Source organism: Hippoglossus hippoglossus, chromosome 18, assembly GCF_009819705.1.
Source record: "Hippoglossus hippoglossus isolate fHipHip1 chromosome 18, fHipHip1.pri, whole genome shotgun sequence".
NCBI classification, from domain to species: Eukaryota; Metazoa; Chordata; class Actinopteri; order Pleuronectiformes; family Pleuronectidae; genus Hippoglossus; species Hippoglossus hippoglossus.
In genome coordinates this window covers 2,860,140-2,879,898 of record NC_047168.1, presented here as the reverse complement: position 1 = coordinate 2,879,898, position 19,759 = coordinate 2,860,140, and the positions used below count along the sequence as shown (strand labels likewise).

Sequence of the window (19,759 nt, the reverse complement as noted above, 5' to 3'; positions counted from 1 at the left end):
AAGGCAAAGATGCAAACAACATCATTTTTCTCGTTTATCTCTGGTGGCATCTCACTATGCAGATAGTTCTCTGCCTCCACCCCTGTGTAGGTGGTGAGTGAATGAATGTCTGTTTGTCTTGCTCACACCATGGATCCAATGATACCTCTGTGACAGGGATGTTTGAAATGTTTATCTATTAATGTTCTGATCACCTCTAATTCCATCCAATATGTAGATCAGATGAAAACAAGGATGAAAAGAGAAGACAAAGAAATGATGATGAGTATTATTATTATTATACTGCTATCATCTATGCATTATTTTCAAGCCTGCCTTCAGGTATCCAGTGTTCATCTTTACAACATGGATGTGTTCATGGAGACACAATTTGCACCACATGTCTCAGATCCAGTCCTTCTAGGCCCGAGCACCAACTCAGCCCCAGCATGTTGTGTGTTTCCTGATCTCAACCAAAAACAGCAGCTCTACAGCAGCAATGCCTGGAAGAATTATTCGAAATCCTAAAATAATTCAAAGGAGTCAACATGATAACTCTTCTTTCCAGTGATCTGGCTGCTTTGCATTGTAAATCCTCTCTGGCAGGAGTTATTTGTATTCACTCATCTCCCTCAGGGTTATTTGATGTCATCAAACTCTGTATTACATCTGTCCTGGGTCTATGAATGTGTTTCAGGGTGGATTTTAGAAACTTGCTGATTTCAGAATGTCTGCTTTCACAGCAGGGTCATTCAGGTCCATAGGAGTCCTGCAGCTTCACTTCAAGAACGAGGAGAGAAAGAAAACACAAGTTTACAGTGGTACTAGCTTTGTGAAGAAGTACTTGGATCTTTTATTCACAACACAGTGAGGAACCTCTGGTCTCCAGGCTGCATGTTGCCCACAAGACAGTTTGATCAGGCCTGTCAGACAATTCACAAAAACAAGCAACTCAGAAATAAACTTCCACCCTGTGGTTGTTTGCCACCTTCAAACTGTGCAGTATATTTATGCATAATTTTTTTTTCTGGACTCATATGAGGTCACCCTGACCTTTGACCATTGAAATCTAATCTGTTCATCTGTGGGTCTATGGCTGTGTTCGAAGTCCCTCACTAATCACTGTTCGCCATTTTTTAGTTGTGTCTGAATGTTTACTGATTTTTTTATACCCTATGTAACTGACTCATTGTTTCCCACAATGCATCATGAAAAGTAGTGTACAACCAATAGTCACTAACCAAACAATATATCCCATCATGCATTGCACTCGTGATGGAGAGACGGGAGGAGCGAGGGCAGCAGGAACAGCCCGACCTGTCGTTCTAATGTAAATAGAAGCAGAGCGGCGCATCACAGCACAAAGTGTGGGAAACAAGTTTATTTCCACATTTAAAGATGATCATCCAACAAGTTTTTCTTTACAATAAACCTGTAAAATAAACATTTAAAATTTACTTTGGGATTTTCCACGTTGTTGTTGTTGTACATTTTATTCCTGTGGCAATGATGTCATTTTTCGATGCAGGCAAAATGCGATGAATAGTGTGGGAAGCTTTTTTGTTCTTTTCCGATGAGCTCACTATATAGTGCTGTATATAGCAGTCAAATTTTTGACTTTTCATTTCAGTTATGATCTTGTGTTTGGACTTTGTTGTTGTATATTTGTGTTTTGGGATTCGTACTCTGTATTTTAATCTTCCCCTTCCTTGTGTGTCCCTCGCCTCAGTTTAGTTATGTCCATGTTGTGTCATTTCCTGTTTTATTGTGACCTTCACTTCCTGTTCACCCCATGTGTCATTGTTGGTCACTTCAATCTTGTGATTGTGTGCACCTGACCTCATGTGTTTCACCTGGGTTCAGTTATTCTGTCTGTGTCAGGTCGTCTCTTCACTTTGGTTCTGTTCAGTCCAGCTCCTGTGTCTCTGTTTTGAGTTTCATTTTTTGGATCACCTGAGTTCTCTTACCAGCCTTCTGAGTGTGAGCAATTTAATTTGTTGATTAAGTATTTTTCCCTGCACTTCTTGTTTTGTTCTGTTTCTTTGGCAGCATTTGTGTCCAGTTATACAACAAACGTGACATTAACGAGGCAAAAAAGGCTTTTTGTGAAGTCGATGACCTTGAACCAACATGTCTTTCAGTGTGGTCACTTCTGGCTGAATATGTCTGTCAGGTCATGGTCAAGACCTGTCAGACTGTCCACAAGAGAAAAGTAATGAGTTAAATATTAAGGACAAGCTAGCTTGGGGGGTTGTTCTCCAGAGGCTGGTGTAGTATTTTCATAAATCAGGGGCCACAATTTACACAGAGGGGCCAATGACATATCAAACATCCATGTCCAATTCCTGATTCAGTAAGATGCACATTTAAAGATTCAGTGTGTAGAATTTGGTGAGATGTAGTGGTGCAGTTGCATATTGCAGCTGAGTTCCCCTCACAGCTCGCTCCCCTTCCAGACCCGCTCCTGATGTAAATATAAAGTATTTAAATATAAGGGGCTCATTTAAGGGGGAAAGAAGTCCACAATTTTTTGAATTTAGATGAAACACACTCGTTAAAACTCGTTAATCAGTAGGATTATTTCATATTCATTTTCTGTCAATCGATCCCTTTCACCAAAATCTTACACACTGAACCTTTAATTCATTCCATGTTTACTTTTAGTTCCATAGCTTTGAACACACATTAAATATATTCAGAATTTTTTTTCTCATTCAAGCACATTGTGTTCTTCTAAAAAACCTGGAAAATAAAAAGTTATTAGTTTATTTAGACAACTGACAGGATATTACCTCAGGAAACATGCAGCTGAACTGGATGAGTTGTGTGATGCAACAATATGATCGATATTTAAATTCCCATAGATTAGTCTTCACTATACCTGACATTCATGGTCTCAATAGCTGCTTCTTTCTGATATCTCTGTCCCAGCTACTATAATGGGGGAAGGTTCCTGATGCTCACAGAGGAATCAGGGCTCCTCCTTGGTTTTCACATCATGGACCATAGAAAGAATTCATAAAATGTTGTTGTGGGTCCAGGAATTTTTTCACTTTCTTTAAGATTGCGAGATGAGAGTGTTTGATAACATTTTTGATGATTTCTCAGGAAATAATTTATGTATCTTGACTGAAAAAGAAATCAAGCATGATTGGTGCAACTTGGTTGAATTTAAGGGGACTGTTGGGCCTTGGTGGAGTTCTGCACTTTATTAATTGGCATTGTAGTTTTATCATAGGGCCTAAAATTCCCACGAAACTTATGTTTTAAACATGCACGTGCAGAGGGAGGGGGGGGGGATTAGCTGGAGCACCTGCCCCTTTGCCCTTGATGCCCAAATGTGCCCTTTTTTTCAGAAACATATTTTCCTCTTTTTTTGGGGGGGGGGGGTGAAATCATACTTTATGAAGAACATTTAATAATAATTTAGCTATAAATAAAATGACCTGGCTGCCGTCAGTCACATGATGAGTTTTCACCTGAGCTCATCCAGACGCCCAGCGCCGCCTGAGACAGCGGGACGAAGAACTTTGTCCTGCCGGTAAATGTGGGGTTGCTGCAGCAGAGTGCACGTTATTTGGTGTATTTGTACATGAACGCAGTGAGCAATGAACATGGATGGTTGTGGTTTATATCGCTGTGTTCACTGTGCAGCCTGTACAAGTAACGTTCGGCGACATCTGCCAACCCCTGTGCTGCTGCCTGAGGAAAACACGTATGATGGCCATTTTGTTTCTGTACGTCTTTCTTTTATACTTCTGTCCACCGATTTAAAGGAAGTTACAGGGATTTTCCCAGGTTTGCGGAGGGCTTACGTGTGTGTGTGTGTATAAATATTATAAGTCTTATAGTGAATGGATTTGAACTGTGATTTTCTCATCCTCCCAAATATCAATACTTGTTTTTTATTTATTAAATTAACATCAGAAAATAGAATAAATTATGAATTCAGAACAGGATTAGATTTGTAATATGACAAAATATTATTTCAACAGCAGCAATAGTAATATTTACAACAGCACAATCACAATAAACACAATATCTCACTGGAGAGAAAGTTTCAGTCGAATAAATAATGTTTTTGACATCAGAATGCTATGGAAAGTAAAAAAAAATGTCACTGTGTGTGTGTGTTTTCAGTGTATCATATTTTCTCATGATATTTCATTCTGCAATGCAAACATGCCTCGTAAAGAGAGGAAGTCCCCCTCAACAGCAAATTGTAGCTTTAAGTTATGTCGGCATAAGAGCCTTTTTCAATGTGCCCCTTTTGAAATTTGAGCACCTGCCCCTCTAAAGGTCTCTGCACGGCCCTGGTTTTAAACCTGTGTTATGTTTGCAAGACATCCACAGTGAGCAAGAAGTGAATCAGAGATTTGTAGGTAGTAAAATCCGCGAGTAAACAGTCCTGCATCTGCACATGCAGGACTGTTAACATTATTACATTAACTAGTTGATTAGTTAAGTTAATTTACATAACACCAATCTATCTTTTTTTAAAGGCAGCTAAATTAAAATATCTACACAGATGATGTGAAATTGATTTTAGTTAGTACAACAAAAAATTATATAATTGGAAATTAATAAGGTAATATTGCTTTTCATCTGATCCCCGTTAAGACGCATGAGACATGAGTTTTTTTTATTTTAAAATGCTCAGAAACTAGCATAGTAAAAACCAACCAACATTGAAAACTTTTTTGTTTGTTTTACATACAACAAATATCAAGAAACAAACTGATCAGGAAATAAAAGCAACACAATCCTGACAGTAATCCTGAATTCAACATCAATACAAATACGTATATTTTTATTCTTATAACATAGTAACTTTTACTTGAATACACTTTTGTTTAATGCTAAACCTTTTGAAGTGCACTGGAAACAAATGGTAATCTTAACAGCTCTGTAGCAGAGTGACTTGCAGCATTAAGAGGCCAAGAAAACTACAGTGTTCTCCTAATATTCAACATGACATCCATACAGCCATAAAGAAGCCAATTTACAGAGTAATGTCTCCCCTTGGGTCCATGCATCTAGCAATATTGATCACAATTGTTCAGAAATAGCCATTCACCAGTTAGGGGGGTTAGGGTTAGGGTTAGGGTTAGTTTGACTCTCATGCCCAGCTCTGTAGCTGGTGAAAAATAAATGCCAAGCAATCCCCCAGTCCCCAAAACAACAAGGCAATAAACTTGTTGGTCTGTCAATGAAAACATTGACAGACCAACAGAATCCGGTTTTAACTCATTATAACTCATTAAAGCAGTAATTTAAATGTAGCTTCTAATCTGTAACAGAGTGACTGGCAGCATTAAGAGGTCATTCACAACCAATGAAAACTACAGTAAAATCGTGTTTATGTCCATTTGGCCTGAGATGAGAGTCATGAAGGTGACAAGGCAGCAGTACAAAAGTGGTGTAGAGCAGAGACAAAGTCACATAGATGGAAAGGGGAAGTTATGTGGACACAATTTCCATATGTGAACATACTTCTCCAAGCTCATGGAAATCCAGTCATTAAAAATGTCAGACCCAGGAAAACATCACTGAGGTCGCAGAACTTTGTCGGCTGTGTTTCCCGCTCATGCAAACAACTTTATTTTCAGCTGCTGTATCTTTGCATTGATCTTGTGCCAATTCAAATTCATTTCTGAATAAACTTGAAAGTGTACTTGAGGTTGTCTGGAAAGCTCATATCAAGGGCATTAATGAGCCCAAACAGCATGATGAACCCCATTATCACCCTTCCTAAGTTGTCCATGACTTTGATGCCTTCAATCACGATTCCCACGTCCTCTGGCTCCACATCTCCATCTCTTCAGATAGTGTATATCCACATGATTGCGAGTGCAATGTCCCTCTCTGCACCCTCAGTGGCGGAGGCCTAAACAACCCAAATACAAAACACTTTTTTAGTACAAGTGGGCGGCTGCGGCTGAGGGGTAGAGCGGTCGTCCTCCAACCTGAAGGTCGGCAGTTTGATCCCTGTCTTCCCCATCTGCATGCCGAAGTGTCCTTGGGCAAGATGCTGAACCCCGAATTGCCCCTCATAGAACAACAAAGTGCTGCTAATAGATGCACTGTATGAATGTGTGTGTGAATGGGTAAATGTAAAACTGTACTGTAAAGAGCTTTGAGTGGTCATCAAGACTAGAAAAGCGCTATATAAATACAAAACCAACAACCCAAATACAAAACACTTTTTAAGTACAATGCTGAACAACACAATAGAAAATTACAAACAAAAATATAAAGTAGAATTCTTACATGAACTGCAGTTTCATAGAAGGAAGTTCATCAGTTGTCGGGTCAAAATCTATGGAAGCCCATTTCAATGTGATGAAGGAAAAAAAAATCCTGTATCTCATTATTATGACTTAGTATCTGATAATAATGAGATACGAAGTCATAATGATGACACGGAGCCGTTCAACGGTGGCGACGTTATGTGGCCGGTGTGTGGCTATATGAGCTCATAATTCCTATAGATATGACACATTTCGGCTGCTAAAAATGCCTGTGGCTTAAGACTAAAGACTAGTGGTTATAGACCTGGGCATGTCACCACTGTAACTCACTTAAACCTTTCGTGAGTTACAGTCATTCTCACTCTGCAGCGAGGGAAAGGCGGACGCTACTAGCTAGCTAGCCAGATTGCCCGCCAATTCCGATTTGACCAAAAACCGAGCAAAAGATATAGAACTCCACGTGATGGGCAGTTTTCTCTCTCTCTCTCTCTCTCTCTCTCTCTCTCTCTCTCTCTCTCTCTCTCACACACACACACGCACACACACATGCACACACACACATGATTCTGATTTGACTAAAAACCGAGCAAAAGTTGCCTGGATTAAATTTTGACGGCTGTTGCGCATATTTCGGTCAATATTACAGAATGGCACATCATTTGACAGCAGGAAACATTAGAAACTACAACATAATATATGTACTCACTAAGGTTTGGTCTTCCACCTGCGGCAGTGACTCTGGCTTGCAGCTCGAAGCAGACTGAGAAAACGTCCGCCAAAGAAAATCGGGAGAATCAACCACTAGGGGCGGTCCCCCAATTAAACTAATTTATTTTGCGTTCATGAATGTGAGTGAAACAATTAAAATATTTTGTGTTACATCTGTAAAATATTTATGTACACTATTTAAATGGATATATATTAATAAAGCAAACGATATTTAAATGTGTCACCTCTAAGAAGGGCTTGAATCATTTTTTGAGTGTATAGAAATAAAATAAATAAATAATAATATATTAGAGGAACAAACATCATATAATACAAACACAACCCTTCTGACTGATTGTCTCCTTGTGTATTTGCAGTTCATACTCAAACACGCAAACAAAAGCTTGTGTGTAAAAACCCTGGTCATCAGGGCATGGAAGCTCTCGGATGGAGAAAGGGCTCGAGCCTGCAGCCTGCTGGGCCTCCAACGTGCTACTGTAACATCTGTAAGAGACGCTCCTTCCCCACGAGGCTTCAGGGAAGGTAAGAGAGGGAGGGGTTAACTGTTCTACATATAAACTGTGCTTTTAGGAGAGTACATTCATAAAGACGTGTGGAAGAAGCAACCAACATATCTAGATCATGAGTACACACTAATACTCCCAAAAACATGTAGAAAGTCTTGCTGTTGATATACTGCATATAAAAACAAGATTCTATGTGTTAGTGATAATCAGTAAAACTATCACAGGGAGTGTTGTACCTCCATTAAGTTCAACCAATCAATCAAATGTTATTTGTATAGCCCATATTCACAAATCACGATTTGTCTCATAGGGCTTTAACAAGGTGTGACATCCTCTGCCCTTAGACCTCAACTAGAGTAAGGAAAAACTACTAAAATCCCTTTTAAGGGTAAAAAGAACATAGAATCCTCAGAGAGAAAGTTGAGAGCTTTGTGTGAGACTTCAATGTTTCCTAATCTCTATAAACAGATTATGTGTGTGAAGTTGTTTAACTTCCGTTTCATTTTAAAGTTCTAGTTTCATGGGTTTGACTGTTGATGTCAGAGACAATTATTTAAATAATGAACATGGAAGCAGAGGCCATGGGAGGACTGTCTGTGACTTACATTTCCCATAATGCAACTTTAAAGCATTTTTCGTTGCACCTGATAACTTTCACCTCCTTTTAAACTCTACTCCTTCAGTTTATAATTCAGGGTTTCAGTTATAAATGTGTGGTTTTCAAACTCTAGCCTGAGTAACCGGTTTACAGATCTTCTCACAACCACACAATGAAAACTGTTTTCACAGATGACTTTATATGAGTGTTAATGGTGAAGCAGAGAGTCTTTACTTCCCCCTGGTGGCTGATTGATTTAAAGTGTCAGTAGTTTCAGGAAAAGAAACGGTTTCACTTTGGGGAACTACATGCAGCAGTTGGATCAAACAGACCACGGTCTGACTTTGATGTGAAATGGTTTTTCAATGCCGTGTGTCACACCTGCTGACACATGATAGTGTCTTACCACAAGCTTTGGTGTTTTAGTATCTCCTTCTTCACTCTGTTTCCATAAAATTATAACTATTAGAAATAAAATCAACCATCTCCTGGCCTCAGTTGGCACTAATACCCTATCAAGAATAGAAATCTCAGAAACAGCTGATCAGCTGAGCAAAATAATCATCTTCTAAACCCCCAACTTGTATCTTAGATCCCATTCCCACAAAATTACTAAAAGAAATTCTGCACCCTAATTGATAGTACGTTACTGAACACAATCAATCTCATTATCATCAGGATAGGTACCACAGTCCCTTAAGCTAGCTTTAATCAAACCCCTTCTCAAAAAATCCACCCCGGACCAGGAGGTTTTAGCCAACTACAGACCAATATCTAACCTCCCCTTCCTGTCTAAAATCCTTGAAAAGGTTGTAGCCAATCAGCTGTGTGAGTTTCTCCAGGAAAGTAATGTATATGAAGACTTTCAGTCGGGGTTTAGAGCCAATCACAGCACGGAGACAGCCTTGGCAAAAGTCACTAATGACCTTCTAATAGCTTCAGATCAGGGATTTGTGTCTGTCCTCGTTCTGTTAGATCTTAGTGCAGCATTCAACACTATTGACCATCAAATTTTATTACAGAGACCAGAACAGTTAATTGGCATTAAAGGAACCGCCCTAAACTGGTTTAAATCCTATTTTTCAGATCGATTTCAATTTGTGCATGATGAGTCATGAGTTCCACAGGGCTCTGTGCTCGGCCCAATTTTATTCTCATTATATATTCTTCCACTCGGAAACATTATCAGGACACACTCTGAAAATTTCCACTACTATGCGGATGACACCCAGTTATACTTGTCAGTAAAACCAGAACAGTGTAATCAATTCACTAAACTCCAAGCATGTCTCAAAGACATAAAAACCTAGATGATCGACAATTTTCTCTTATTAAACTCAGATAAAACAGAGGTTCTAATACTTGGCCCTAAACCCCTTAGAGATACATTATCTAATGATACAGGTGCGCTAGTCGACATTGCCCTTGCTTCCAATGAAACAGTCAGGAACTTGGGAGTGATCATTGATCCTGATTTGTCCTTTAATTCTCACTTAAAACTAATTTCTAGGACCGCCTTCTCTCACTTACATAACATCTCAAAAATCAGACATGTCCTCTCTCAAAAAGATGCAGAAAAACTAGTCCAGGACTTTGTTACATCCAGACTTGTTTGTTGTAATTCCTTATTATTAGGCTCCAGCAGTAAGTCGTTAAAGACTCTGCAGCTTGTCCAAAATGCTGCAGCACGTGTCCTGACAAGAACCTGGAAAAGAGACCAGTAGCTTCACTACACTGGCTTCCCGTTAAATCTAGAATAGAATTTAAAATTCTCCTCCTCACCTTCAAGGCCCTTAATAATATGGCACCATTTACCTTAAAGAGCTGATAGTACCGTATCACCCCACTAGAGCACTGCGCTCCCAGAATTCAGGCTTACTTGTCGTCCCTAAAGTCTCAAAAAGTAGAGTAGGAGCCAGAGCTTTCAACTATCAAGCTCCTCTCCCGTGGAATCATCTCCCACTTTCAGTTCGGGAGGCTGACACCATTTGTAAGTTTAAGAGTAGGTTTAAAACCTTCCTTTACGATAAAGCTTAGATTTAGAGCCGTTCCAGGCTTGTCTTGGACCCGCTCTTAGTTATGCGACATTCTAGGTCTAGAATGTCAGGGGACACATGACACATGGATCTTCTCTTCCCAGCTTCTCCTTCCTCTTCTCCCTCCTTATCACATCAAAGAAATGAATATCTCATCAAGACTTGACTTCTTCCCCAGAGCCCCTATGCCTTATCGTCCGCAGATCCAGGGCCGCGGCTGCTGCCACATCAAGGATTATGATGGTGGATCGCGTATAAGAGATCGTGATCGTAATGGCGGATCCTGTATGGTGGATCCTGTATCGTGCTGGCTGACCGTGATAATAATAGTGGCAGCTGATGGTGGATCCTGATGGCGGCGGTGGATCATGATTTTGGACTATGGTGGCATCCGATCGTGATGGTGGATCATGATCGTGGTGGCTGCTGACCGTGGACTATGATTACAACAAGACTTGATATACAATATATCTACTCAGATACTTTACCATTACTGACAATAATCCATCAATTCATTTACCTTCCATTATGCTACAAAGTGTTTATTCTAATCCATGATGTAAACACCCTTATCTGTCTGATGTTCTCCATTACACGTGGCAACTATTGCACTTCTGTCCGTCCCTCACATGTGGCTCTCTCTGAGGTTTCTACGTTCTTTTTAACCTGTTAAAAGGGTTTTTTTGTTGTTTTTTCCTTACTGTTGTGGAGGGTTAAGGGCAGAGGATGTCACACCTGGTTAAAGCCCTATGAGACAAATTGTGATTTGTGAATATGGGCAATACAAATAAATTTGATTGATTGAAGAAGGTTTTACAGAGTCAGAGGTAATTCGCACTGTGATTAAGATCATAAAACCTGGTACATTTAGAGATATGTTAACTAACAAAAGTGATTTAACTGTTGAGTTAAAGCGGTTTCTCCGCGCCCACATCAGGGACAAAAACAGGAATTAAGTAATGCTAAGCAGCAAGACAAAGAGAGCCCAGTGACTGTAAGTCCAGCTCAGCTTGACAGTAGTGAGTCAAGCAAGCTAACGTTGACACTAAGTTACAGGCTAACCATGCTGCTATTAGAGAACTGACTGCACAAGTGTCCTCACTGACCAAACATCTCACCCAGATGGCAAAACCTTCTGACAGTGTGGCACCTGCGGGCCCTACCTACCTGCAACCCGTCCTCACCTCCCATCATCTGAGACCAGGGGCAGGTGCAGCAGAGCAAGGTGAGCGGCCCTCAGTGTGTTTTTTTGGCCAAGCTGGACATTGGGCCATCGGCTGTCTGTAGAGAAAGATATGGGGAAATGGGGTGAGGTCACTGAAGAGGGGCAGCGAGTGACCGTGACAGCTGAGGATCCACCAGCACAAGCCAGCCACTCTAAAACAGCCGGCCGTGGGGGAGTGCCAACACCGTCCCAACCACCACCAAGAAAGCGTCTAGCACATCTCATAGGAAAGCGATGTATGGTCTCATGTGCTATCAATGGAGTCCCTCTTGAAATGTTGCTCGACTCAGGGGCCCAAGTGACTATGGTAGAGAGAGCATGGATAGACAAAGCACTCCCCAATGTCTGAATCCAGCCACTCGAATCCCTCCTTTCGGGTTAGGAGCAGCCTTTGGAGATCTCTGCAGCCAATGGCACAGACTTTCCTCTTGATGGCTGGGTAGACGTTGAACTTCAGGTCTGTTGTGAGAATTATGGACATGTCAACATACAAGTGCTACTGTTAATCAGCAGGAACAGCCTGAACTGTCCTCTGTTGGGCCAGAATTTCTTTCCGTAATTTTGTGGGAATGGGATCTAAGATACAAGTTGTGGGTTTAGAAGATGAGATTATTTTTGCTCAGCTGATCGAGGGTGATCAGAGAGAAGCTGTCTAAATAATTGGTAAGATTCTCAGCTGTTTCTGAGATTTCTATTCTTGAGGGCAGGAGATGGTTGATTTTATTTCTCATAGTTAGAATTTTATCATTAAAGAAGGTCATAAAGATATTGCTATTCAGGGATTGCGGAATACTGGGTTCGGTGGAGGTGTGACTCTCTGTCAGCCTGGCTACAGTGCTGAAGAGAAACCTGCGGTTGTTTTTATTTTCTTCTATTTCTGTGGAGTAATAGGCAGCACTTGCTTTGTGGAGGGCCTTCTTATAAACTTTAACACTATCTTTCCAGGCTAGGTGATTTTCAACACGATTGTTGGAGCGCCACTTCCTTTCTAGTTTTCTTCACGCTTGTTTTAATTCATGTGTGTTGGAAATTACACCAGGGAGCTAATTTACTATGTTTTACAAGTTACATTTTTATAGGAGTCTATTGAGTCTAATGTAAATCGTAATGACTTTACAGAGGTAGACATCTAGAAAAGGAGTCTTTTATTAGTGGCATGTATTCTGATAATAAGAAATCGAAGGTTACTAAATTATGGTCTGATAGAATCGGATTATGTGGAAGTGCTATTAGATGTTGAATTTTGACACCGTATGATAGTACAAGGTAAAGTGTGTGGTAACAACACTGACTGAAACCAATTGAGTCTAGTACTGAAATAAATGCTAAACTAAGGCTATCATTATTATTGTCAACATGAATATCAAAGTCACCGACAATAATAACTTTATCTGTTTTTAGGACTAGGTTTATGAAAAACTTCGGGAATTCTGTTAAAAATTCAGAATAAGCCCCAGGAGCACGGTAAACTACAGCAAATATGATTGGCTGTTGGTATTTCTTGGATGGGTGTGGAAGACTAAGAACAAGACTTTCAAATGAGTTGTAGCTTAGTTTAGATTTACGATTAATTGATAGACTGGAGTTAAAAATAGCAGCAACTCCACCTCCTCGGCCAAAGTCTCAGGGAACCGGTGTATTTACATGACTGGGGGGGTAGATTCATTTCGGCTGACATATTCATGGGGATGCAGCCAGGTCTCAGTGAGGGACAATAAATCAACTTTTTGATCTGAGACTAGTTCATTTACTGAAATAACCTTCGATGATAGTGATCTTATGTTTAAAAGTCCACATTTAATAGTCTTGTTTGTTGAGTTGTTGCAGAGGTTGTGTTAATTTGTATTAGTTTTTTGTGTAGAATTCTCCCTCTGTTCATGTTTGATTTCAATAATTTAATGGGACGGGGGACAGACACAGTCTCTATTGGGTTGTGGTTGTGTGACTGATCCAGAGGGAGCGCAGAGAAGTGTGTATTACTGCAGCTCTGCGTCCTGGTCCCAACTCTGGGTTGTCATTTGGGGTTTATAAACTGAGTAATATTCCTAGAAAAGAGAGCTGCTCCATCCCAAGTGGGATGAACGCCGTCTCTCCTAACAAGACCAGGTTTCCTCCAAAAAGTTTGCCAATTGTCTACAAAGCCCACACCATTTACAGGACACCACCTCGACAGCCAGCAGTTAAAAGACAACATGCGGCGAAACATGTCATCACTTGTCGTGTTAGGAAGAGGTCCAGAGAAAATTACAGTGTCCAACATCGTGTGTGTGTGTGTGTGTGTGTGTGTGTGTGTGTGTGTGTGTGTGTGTGTGTGTGTGTGTGTGAGTGAGAGACTCTTGCATAACACATTTCATACAGAGGGTAAAGTTAATTCACTGACAGAGCAGACGGATGTTGTGTCACCTTGTGTATTGTTTACAATGCAGATTATTGACATTAGTGTGTGTGTGTGTTGTACATGCAGTGTGCGTGTACATTCCTGTTTTGGGAATGTTGGGGTAAATGGGGCTGCAACTGCATACATTGCAACTGCAGTCTATGGTCTTACCCCTAGGGGTCAGCAGAGTCAAATAGAAAGCTGCTAGAGACCGTCTCCCAAAGCATTGAACTTAATCAGTGTCATTTTATGGGATTTCTGGGATGAATGTGAGTCTAATTTTTAAGACATTATTCAGAAACATTTAAAAAACCTGTGGTTATTTGTTGCCCCTTTGCAAACCTGTGAGTGATAAAACAAAGGATTTGTTTATAAAGTGTAAATAACAGTTTTAATGATGAGGGTCAGACCCTTCTACAGGATGCATTGTTGGAGATAAAAAGTCTAATACTGGGCCAGATGCTAAGTCTAGACTTTTTTTCCAACACGTATACTTTGCTATTACTGGAGTCTCAATAGTTGGTTAAAATAATTCACTGGAGATGATCAGAGTTCAATGCAGTAGTGTTTATTCTTTTACAAGATGTAAACCAGAGATGGTTCCGGAACCCAACTGACGACAGAGCTTCAATTTTTTTTTAATGATTACATTTCCACACACTTAATATATGATAAAAAAACAATCATTCCAGTAAGGGCGCATACATGATTACATTTCTTTATGCTGGATACATGGTGCTGTCTGGTGAAAGCGTACAGTTGCAACCAGAAATCTGTTTTACATGGGCTTGACCTGTGCTGTGGGTCTTTGTCATTCCCTGAGTATTAGACATAATCAGCTGTAACATTATTAACCTGCCTAGCAACTAATTACATTTTCCTTCCAATGGAGACTCTCCCTGTGTCTGTTGTTAATTACGCATACAGTTCCTGATGCTCTTTATACACAGACGCACACTTTAAGCATATAAGCACAATAGCTAGTTTTTCTACAACAGCATTCATTGGTATGGGTTAACTGCGTACAGTGATAGTGGTGTGTATACGTGCAGACATGAAACATTAGCGCATGTAATAAAAGTTGAATTCAAATTTTTAAAGCTCAGTCTTTTTTTTCTTGTCAGAACCTTTTTCCTCCTTGTGGAAAACTTTCCCATCAGCCTTTTCTCTCCACTTCAAGGTGACGCCACTCAGTCCTTTCTCCTTCAATCTTTCCTGGAACTGAAAAACAGAAATGAAGACTATTTGAAATACTTTTAACAGATTCCATTGCTCTCTAAGACAAAGAGTTATGTGTTTTTAGTCAATTCAATTCTATTTATATAGTGTATATATCATAATATACATCATCTCAAGGAACTTTACATAGAAAGTGAAGACTTTAAAATGTATAGAGAAACCCAACAGTTCCCACAACGAGCAGCACTTTGGAGACTGTGGAGACAAAAACTCTCATCAACTGGAAGAAACCTCTAGAACCAGACTCAATGTGGGCAAGAAGGAGAGGGGGGTGTAAAAGAGGGAAGAGAAGAGAGAGAGATAGTGGGAGGAGAGGAGGCTGCAAAAGAGGGGATGGAAGAAAGAGATAGGAGGAGAGGGGAGAGAGAAAAGAGAGAGACCAAAAAGAGTGATCATTATTAATGGAAAGATGTTATTAGTGACAGCAATAATAATTCATATAATAATAATAATAATAATAATAATAATAATAATAATAATAATAATAATAAATAATTAAAAGGAGAAGATTAAGAAGTAGACTTGTTGTTTGTCTGAATCCTGCAGCTCTGGACACATAAACAGCATCACGTCCCAGAGTAACATTTTCTTTTGAGGCATTTTTGGTCTTTATTGGAAAGATGATATTTACATGGACACTGCTCTTTCGTGGCAGGAGCTGTAACTGCTCAGCTACCAAGATATTTGTCTGCTGGAATGTTTGTATTTTGTGATCGTCACATAGCAATCATGCCAAAATCAGGATTTATGTTTCGTTGTCTCAAAAACTGCAGATCTACATTAGCAATACCTGGAAGAATTATCTGTCAAAATAATTAAAGGAGTCAACATGATTATAACTCTTCTTTCCATTGTTGTGGCTGCTTTGCATTGTAGAACATCTGTGACTGGAGTTTTTTTACATTCACTTGTCTCCTTCATGGTTATTTGATGATGTCAAACTCTGTAATACATCTGTCCAGGGTCTATGAGTGAGTTCATGTTTCAGGGTGGATTTTGGAGACTTGCCTCTTTCAGAATCTGTTCTTTCACAGCAGGGTCATTCAGGTCCACAGAGGAGTCCTGTAGCTCCACCCTCACCTTCACCAACGTCTTAACTGCTGCTTAGACAAAGAACGAGGAGAGAAACAAAACACACGTTTAATGTGGTGGATAGTTTTGTGAAACCTACAGTTATTCCTGTGGAGATAGAACTACTCAGATCTTTGGTTTAAAACACAGAGTGAGGAACCTCTGGTCTCTGGGCTGCATGTTGCCTACAAGACTGTTTGTTCAGGCCTGTCAGAAAACACACAAATAAAAAATAAGCGGCACAGAAATACAAAAAAGATTCTCACTTGGGACGCTGTAGCAGACAAATGGTTTTCTTTTTTCACAGGAAAATAACCTCCATTTTCCTCCCGTCTTCAAATATGCAACACCACATATGACTTTCATCGAGCCAGGTTTGTTGTTACCCCTATACCAGGAGCTGAATGAGTAGTTACTCCCGTCGGACCAGTAAATCTGAGGATCTCTGTACAAACCGATCCATGCCCATCGGAGAGGTGTTATCAAGTAATGTATCTTGTCATTGTCAGTGTTGTTCCTCACAGTGGCCAGATCTGTGTAGTGTTCTCTGCAGTGCCTCTGAGCCTCAGTCCAATTCTTTGTTGTACTCACTAGCACAAAGTCAGAATCCTCTAATGTTCCTGCAGTTAAGTTTGAGAACAGAAGAGGGATTGTTGAGATCACACAATGGTTTTCAAAATCATATCTTTACATTATGTTGTATAGTAAAGATCAATATAAAGCACATCATTACCTCTGTAGCAGACAAATGGACTCTGTACATGGCAGAAATCATCAAACCATGTTCCTGAGTTCTGCATGCCCACACAGAGCTGATTGGATGCAAAATAGTTAAAAACCCAGTTCCTATATTCAGCTCCACTCTGGTTGAACCCATCTGACCACTTCCAGTCAATGTGACTGTACAGGCCAATCCAAACCTTAGAGCTGTAACCAGCGGCGGCAACTGTGTCTTTAAGTTTCTTCATTTCTTCAGTGTTTTCAATAGTGGCCAGGTCTGTGTACGTCTTTCTGCAGTAGCTCTGAGCTTCAGTCCAAGTCATTTTATCAGGCACAAAGTGGTACTGATGGAGGAGGCATGTGGAGAAGGTGAGGCACCCTGAGGATAAAACCAGTTATTTTTGTTATGTATGAGGACTCAAATTAATCTCTATATTCAGATTTCCTGTTAGACATCATACAAACAGTGAAATTCACTGACCTGAGAGACACAAGACACCAATGAAGATCCCTTCCATCCTGATGCTGCTCTGTGGACTGTCTGTGCCAGTGTTCACCACTAACACCAAACTGAACTAGTTCTAGTGCAGCTTTAGGGAAATGTAACACCAGCTCCTCCTCTTCTACTGAAAATAGTCAGTGTTCCGTTGAATTATTTATGCAAAGATGCAAACAACATGTTCTCATTTATCTCTACAGGCATCTCACTATGCAGATAGTTCTGATCGTATCTGACCATGACTGGTCTCTGCCTCCACCCCTCTGCAGGTGATGAGTGAATGAATGTCTGTTTGTCTTGCTCACACCGTGGATCCAATGATTCCTCTGTGACAGGGATGTTTGAAATGTTTATCTTTTAATGTTGTGATCACCTCTAATTCCATCCAATATGTAGATCAGATGAAAACAAGGATGAAAAGAGAAGACAAAGAAATGATGATGAGTATTATTATTATTATACTGCTATCATCTATGCATTATTTTCAAGCCTGCCTTCAGGTATCCAGTGTTCATCTTTACAACATGGATGTGTTCATGGAGACACAATTTGCACCACATGTCTCAGATCCAGTCCTTCTAGGCCCGAGCACCAACTCAGCCCCAGCATGTTGTGTGTTTCCTGATCTCAACCAAAAACAGCAGCTCTACAGCAGCAATGCCTGGAAGAATTATTCAACATCCTAAAATAATTCAAAGGAGTCAACATGATAACTCTTCTTTCCAGTGTTCTGGCTGCTTTGCATTGTAAATCCTCTCTGGCAGGAGTTCTTTGTATTCACTCATCTCCCTCAGGGTTATTTGATGTCATCAAACTCTGTATTATATCTGTCCTGGGTCTATGAATGTGTTTCAGGGTGGATTTTGGAAACTTGCTGATTTCAGAATGTCTGCTTTCACAGCAGGGTCATTCAGGTCCAGAGGAGTCCTGCAGCTTCACTTCAAGAACGAGGAGAGAAAGAAAACACAAGTTTACAGTGGTACTAGCTTTGTGAAGAAGTACTTGGATCTTTTATTCACAACACAGTGAGGAACCTCTGGTCTCCAGGCTGCTTGTTGCCCACAAGACAGTTTGATCAGGACTGTCAGACAATTCACAAAAGCAAGCAACTCAGAAATAAACTTCCACCCTGTGGTTGTTCGCCACCTTCAACCTGTGCAGTTTATGTCTGACTACATTTTTTTTTCTGGACTCATATGAGGTCACCCTGACCTTTGACCACTGAAATCTAATCTGTTCATCTGTGGGTCTATGGCTGTGTTCCAAATCCCTCACTAATCACTGTATAGTTCACTATATAGTGAGTTCGCCATTTTTTAGTGGTGTCTGAATGTTTACAGATTTTTTTTATACCCTATGTAATTGACTCATTGTTTCCCACAATGCATCATGAAAAGTGGTTTACAACCAATAGTCACTAACCAAACAATATATCCCATCATGCATTGCACTCGTGATGGAGAGACGGGAGGAGCGAGGGCAGCAGGAACAGCCCGACCTGTCGTTCTAATGTAAATAGAAGCAGAGCGGCTCATCACAGCACAAAGTGTGGGAAACAAGTTTATTTCCACATTTAAAGATGATCATCCAACATGTGTTTTTACATTAATGCTGCAAAATAAACATTTAAAATTTACTTTGGGATTTTCCACGTTGTTGTTGTTGTACATTTTATTCCTGTGGCAATGATGTCATCTTTCGATGCAGGCAAAAATAGTGTGAATAGTGTGGGAAGCTTTTTTGTTCTTTTCCGATGAGCTCACTATATAGTGCTCTATATAGCAGTCAAATTGTTGACTCTTCATTTCAGTTATGATCTTGTGTTTGGACTTTGTTGTTGTATATTTGTGTTTTGGGATTCGTACTCTGTATTTTAATCTTCCCCTTCCTTGTGTGTCCCTCGCCTCAGTTTAGTTACGTCCATGTTGTGTCATTTCCTGTTTTATTGTGACCTTCACTTCCTGTTCACCCCATGTGTCATTGTTGGTCACTTCAATCTTGTGATTGTGTGCACCTGATCTCATGTGTTTCACCTGGGTTCAGTTATTCTGTCTGTGTCAGGTCGTCTCTTCACTTTGGTTCTGTTCAGTCCAGCTCCTGTGTCTCTGTTTTGAGTTTCAGCTCTTGGATCACCTGAGTTCTCTAACCAGCCTTCTGAGTGTGAGCAATTTAATTTGTTGATTAAGTATTTTTCCCTGCACTTCTTGTTTTGTTCTATTTCTTTGGCAGCATTTGTGTCCAGTTATACAACAAACGGGACATTAACGAGGGAAAAAAGGCTTTTTGTGAAGTCGATGACCTTGAACCAACATGTCTTTCAGTGTGGTCACTTCTGGCTGAATATGTCTGTCAGGTCATGGTCAAGACCTGTCAGACTGTCCAGAAGAGAAAAGTAACGAGTTAAATGTTAAGGACAAGCTAGCTTGGGGGGTTGTTCTCCAGAGGCTGGTGTAGTATTTTCATAAATCAGGGGCCACAATTTACACAGAGGGGCCAATGACATATCAAACATCCATGTCCAATTCCTGA

The 19,759-nt window shown here is 40.2% G+C and overlaps 1 long non-coding RNA gene across 1 annotated transcript in view; it reads left to right on the top strand.

The window, feature by feature from the left end:
* LOC117779208 overlaps positions 1-19,759 on the top strand; it is a 39,320-nt gene that overhangs the window by 2,725 nt on the left and 16,836 nt on the right. Inside the window, exon 2 of the long non-coding RNA XR_004616950.1 lies at positions 7,316-7,481. This is a non-coding gene — a long non-coding RNA (uncharacterized LOC117779208). The remainder of the gene's footprint in view (positions 1-7,315; positions 7,482-19,759) is intronic.